Below are 5,830 nucleotides of genomic sequence, written 5' to 3'. Positions count from 1 at the left end.
AGTCTCTACTGTGGGCTAGGCTCTTCTTCTGGAGAGGAGGTTTGTGTCTTAGGCTGATGCTAAGCTGGGCTCCTCTGGTGTCTGCTCTGCTTTTATTCCCAGACCTCAGCCTCCTCCCAGAGGAGGTCACTTACTGGAGTCAGATGTCCTGAGGGTGGAGTCTGTGTGTGTTCATTGCTCTGTTCTTCTGTGAGTGCTGCCTCCCATCTTTCTATTCCTTTGTTGTTTAGTGTTCTAGAACATACTTTGAGCCAAAAGGCTGAGAAGTGTTCTGTGTCCTGCAAGAACAGCAGCTCACCCCAGGGCCTTGTCCCTGAACTTCCTATAGCCAAGAGTGTATTTCCTTGAGACCCCAAATCCTAGCAGAGCCCAGTCTGCCCTGTGATCTCTATGTTCAGGGAAGGTGGGATTTATTCCCAGCAGAGAGAGACCATCTACTCTAGGGGCAGGAAAAGGTCCAGCTGAGTGATGCCTGTGGAGGACCCAGACCTGTCATCACTGGTGTCACCAGTCAGGTGTCTGATGAAGGAATACCTGTTATCTCAGGGGTTCATATTCTGCTGTGCAGGAGTAGGTGACCTGCGTGTGCTAGGAAGAGGACCCTGTGCTTCAACTTCTTATGGAGGGCAGCAGAGAGACTCCTCCACCCCCAGCTTCCTTTGCTGGCTGAATGTGATTCTGGTCTGCCCATGCCCTCCCTGACCTTCTGGGTTGCCTTTGCTCTCCTTGGTGGTTGCCCTGTGATCTTCCTGTCTTTCCTCATGGGTGATGTGAGGAGGGAGAGGACTACATAGGGTCTCCTGGCACAGTGGGGGTCTCAGTGAAATGATTATGTGAGGGAGCTCCAGGTCTGTTGGACCTGGGATGGAAACAAGGCTGCAAGATAGGTTCACACCTCAAGGAGAGTTTCCCTGTTGAATATGTGGTTTATTTTCACCACCTATTGTTCATGAGGAGACCTGCAGCTCATGTTTGGGCTACTGTGAAGATGGTAGTCAAGCTCCAAATGCTGGAATGAAGCTGAGCACCAAGTTTCCCAGGAAGGTCCCAGTGAGCAGCTGCCTTTGAAGATCTAGGCAGATTTTTGCTGGAGACCATAATAGCTGAGGTGAGACTCATTGCCATTTTGATCTGCAGTTCCAGGAGTACTGATGATGGTGAGCCACCTTTCCCGTGTGTGTGTGTGTGTGTGTGTGTGTGTGTGTGTGTGTGTGTGTGTGTGTGTGTGTGTTTTGAGCTGAGGATCGAACCAGAGCCTTGTGCTTGCTAGGCAAGCGCTCTACCACTGAGCTAAATCCCCAACCCTTCCATGTGTTTTTATTAGATTTTTTTTTGTATTTCCAAGTCCTTTGCTAACTCTAAAATCCAACTTTAAATTTTAGAGCAAAGTACACTCATTCACTAAATATAACACATTCTACACCTAAAATGAAAACCAAACCAAACACTGCAAACTTTTCAGTGTTGGTAATTCCTTGTGTGCTAGTCTTTGAGATTCAGGGGCAGTAAGTCAGCATTCCCTGAAATTTTCTACAATTCCCCAATTATGATGATTTAAGCATCCTTTGGAAGCCTTCACTCACTGTAATTGTTAGAGTTGGATTTTTTATTTAAAGAATAATGCACCCTATCTTGGTAGCACTTACAAGAACTGCATTGTACAGGGACATTTAAAAGATGAAAAACATAACTTCAAATTTGGGCTCCCAGTAAGGTGGCAGCACAGAGTCTCATGTGGATGTTGCTTGTTAAAAACATGTTTTACATCAAAACCATGTTCCATATTGAGAGAGCATTCAGAGGACCCACACAAAGTATGTGAACTCATTAGAGAGTATTTTGCATCTTTAAAATTACCCTTTCTTTTTCCTCTTCCTGTATGCTGTACCGTACCTCTGAATATTTAATTACATGTGTATGTGTACTTATCTTCCAGGAACAGAAGTCAGAGACAAATGGCTAGTGGGTACCAAGATGGATGCCTAGCATAAAATTGAGTTTCTGTGGCCACCACAACACTAAATGCTCAAACCCCAACATGGGAGCACAATGCAAGGAGGAATTGGACAGTTTCCAAACTGTCAGTCTTGTGTGTGAGGTGGAATTAATCCCACCTGCATCCAGAGGTCACAGATAGTCATTCTTTGTGGTGTACATGGAACTTCACAGGTGTCTCTTGATCTCTGTGTGTAGTATGTCCTTCTGGATGACGTTCTGCAGCAGCATGCATTACGGAATATTGTTTCTCTCCCATTGTGTTCAGGTCCTGGATTAATTGAATTTTTTTTTTAATAATATGCAATTTCTTGGCTTTTGCCTAGAATTTTCCTTTGTACCAGTAAAAAGTATACACATCACTCTCTGACTGTGGACAAAGAGAAGCATGATCTTCCCTTCAGCAGCATGAGGTGGCATTGATTAGTAAGGAGCAGGGCAGCAGTGGGAGAGGGCTGTTAAAAGTGAAACTAACAGTGAAAACAGAGAAACCCATTGTGGTAGTTTGAATGTAGTTGGTCCCCTTAAGCTCATAGGGAATGGCACTATTAGGAGGTGTGGCTTTGTTGGAGCAGGTGTGGCATTGTTGGAGGAAGTGTCACTGTAGAGGTAGGCTTTTGCAGAATCTCATATATACTCAAGCTATGCCCAATATCTCAGACCACATCCTGTTGCCTGCAAGTCATGATGTAGACACTCGTCTAATTCTCCGGCACCATGCCTGCTTGCATTCACTGTGTCCGACCATGATGATAATGGACTGAACCCTGAAAATGTATACCACCCCAATTAAGTGCCTTTTCTTGATAAGAATTGCCAAGGTCACAGTGTCTCTTCACAGCAATAGAAACCCTAAGAGCAATCAACATCAGGGCCTTTATATTTGTTAGAAAGATGGGCTGCAGGTTCTAATCAGGTATGTTCATCACTCTGCTTTGGTGTGTGTGTGTGTGCATTTGCATGCTACTGGGTTGAAGTATGTGGCATGGCCTCTATCCCCTCAGTTCCTTTGGTCTTACAATTTGTTCTGAATGGAACTCTCTTCTTAGATGTCTATATAGCTCACTCCTCACTATCTTCAGATCCCTGCTCACACTCAGAAGGTTTAGGGTGTATGTAATTTGGGGGATACTTTCCCTGAAGTTCTCATCTAGACTCTGGGTCTTCACTTTTGACCTTTCCCTGCTGTTCCCACCATGGCATTTCTTAACCTCTGACCTCCCCTTCTTGATGTCCTTCTTGTCCTGTCTTCCTGTCTCCTGGAACTCTGGCTTTGTGAGGAGAGGACTAGTCTGATCTTCACTGTGGGAGAATGAATGAGTGTTCCAGAGCATTGCTAGTAGCCAAGGACAATGTTTAATGCCTGGGTTGTTTTTATGTGGAGAGTTTCCCAGACCCAGCTGTGCATTGTGTCTTCAGACTGCAGAGGCCAATGGGGATCAACTTAGAATGGGATCACTTATGCTTCTCCTCCTTGTACTGGTCACTTCTTTGTTGTTGTTTGTTTGTTTTGTTTTTGTCAACCTGACACAAACTAGGTTCATCTGGGAAGAGGAAATGTCAACTGAGAAAATGCCTCCATAAGATTGTCCTGTAGGCCATTCTGTGGGGGCATCTTCCTGACTTACACTTGATGTAGAAGGAAGGACCCTGATCACTGTGGGTGGTGCCACCCCTGAGCACGGGGTCCTGGGTTGTATAAGTAGGCTGAGGAAGCCATGAGGAGCAAGCATGCCAGTAAGCAGCACTCCCCTGTGGTCTGTGCTTCAGCTCCTGCCTAAGCATCCCTCAATAGACTGTGATTGAGATATATGAGTCAAACAAACCCTTTGCTCCCCAAGTTGCTTTTGGTTATGGTCTTTATCACAGCAAAAGAGAGCAAACAAAGACACTCCCTGTCCACACGAATTCCTGTTCAGGGAGAGCTTGTTGCTGAGCCTCTGTCCCTTTGTGTCATCATCTCCTTTGATGCCGCAAGGGGAAGCCCTATGTCCCCTCTCAGGCTCTTGTCCTCCCCAGGAGACCCAGCCAGTCCCTGTGCTTCCTTCTTCCCACCACTCCGAGGAAATGGTCCCCTCTCCTGTGAGTAGGAGCCCCTGCCAAGGGACCACCAAGGGACACACCTGTGCATGATGGGGTTGAAAGGAACTGTAATTCTCTTGTGTCAGCTTTGTTGTCCTTTGAAGCTGAGCTTCCTGGCAGGAGGCAGCACCTCCCAGGTCACTTCCGCTGAGGACAAGGTCTGTGTCCCTGACTCTGCCCCATCTCTTCCCTCTTATGTGGGCCTTCCATTCCTTTCCTCCTTTCTCTCTTTATGGTCCAGTCCTCTAGAACTGTCTTTGAGTAGAAAGGCTAATCATTAACACTTGGCCTGAGAGAACAAAAGTCACCCCAGGACTGACCTCTGCCATGTCCTGTCTCTGTCCCTGTCAGAACCAGAGGGAGACCCTGTGCTTCCTAAACCCAATGATGTTTTTCCTCTTGTGACTGAGCCCATCTGCCCTTTATTCTCCCTGCTCTGGGAAGGTGGGATTTACTCCCAGCAGGAAGGTGACAGAGATGTCTGTGAGGACTGGAAAGGAACTAACTGAATGATGACTAGGAAGGGGATGGAACCACAGTCACTGGTGTCTCCAATCAAGTGTCTGATCCAGGAATTAGAAGCTTCATGTCCTGGGTGTGCAGGAAGGGCTGATCTGTGTGTCCTAAAGAGAGGATGTGGGTTTCATCATTCTATGAATAGTCTCAGGAAGACTCACTAACGTCCTGTGTGGGCTGAGCTATGACTGTGGTCTGCCCATGTCCTCTTGACATTTCTAGGATGTCATCTGTCTATTTTCCTCCCCTGTGTCCACCATGTCTTTCTCTCTGAATAAGACGAGGAGGTAAGGGACTGTCAGGAGGTAAAGCAGCATCCTCAGAGACATGGGAAGAAGATGGAATGTTGGAGTAGGCCTATGGGAGGAACCTCTAGGTGTTGGGACTGGTTGGAATCAGGTGTCTCAGTTAGCTTTCTATTGCTGTGAGAAACACCATGACCAAAGTAATGTTGGGAGGAGAGAGTTTCTTTTGTCTTACAGTATACAGTCCTATGATGGGGGTCATATCAGGAACTGAAACAGAGGCCATGGAAGACTGCTAATTACTGGCTTCTTCCAAGGCTTGTTCAACTTTTTCTTTTATCCAATTCAAGACTACCTGCTCAGAAGTAGTATTCCTCACAGTGGACTTAGCCCTTCCACATCAATTTTAAATCAAGAAAATATTCCACAGACTTATCTACAGGCTGTGGGTATTTCTGCAAATGCCATGGCCCACAGAGTAATGATCAATTTCAGACAAGAAGGGAATGCTGATCAAAAGAACTCAGGAGGCTGTGATGGTTCAGACGGCAAGAGTCTGACTCCAGTCAGATTATTAGAGACTGTTTAAATACAGTGCAATTCGGATAAAAAAGTTTCTGTGTGCATAACGAGACACGATTACTTAAAAACTTTTCTCAAATCACATGGCAATTCTTCCATGAAACTGGGCTCTATAGATAGGCCACATGTGTTATCTTAAGGACCTAGGAGAGTATCTGGTGTGGTCTATGTGGTATAGAGAGCACAGCGGTCATATATTAACTATTCTGGTCCTATATATGAGTATCTTGGGGGTCCCCTGGCCATGTAAATAGCATAGAGGTCATCTAGACTGTTAACCACTTCTGGTCCTGCTTGTTGGAGCTTGTGGGAGGCAGATCATGCAGAGATCACCTGGGCTATGGGACACCTCCATTCCCAGCCTTCTGGGCAGAAAGCAGGTTACAACTACCCTGGTTTTCCTAGTGCTT

Source organism: Onychomys torridus, unplaced genomic scaffold (genome assembly GCF_903995425.1).
Source record: "Onychomys torridus unplaced genomic scaffold, mOncTor1.1, whole genome shotgun sequence".
Classification (NCBI taxonomy): domain Eukaryota; kingdom Metazoa; phylum Chordata; class Mammalia; order Rodentia; family Cricetidae; genus Onychomys; species Onychomys torridus.
This window is presented reverse-complemented; position numbering follows the sequence as displayed.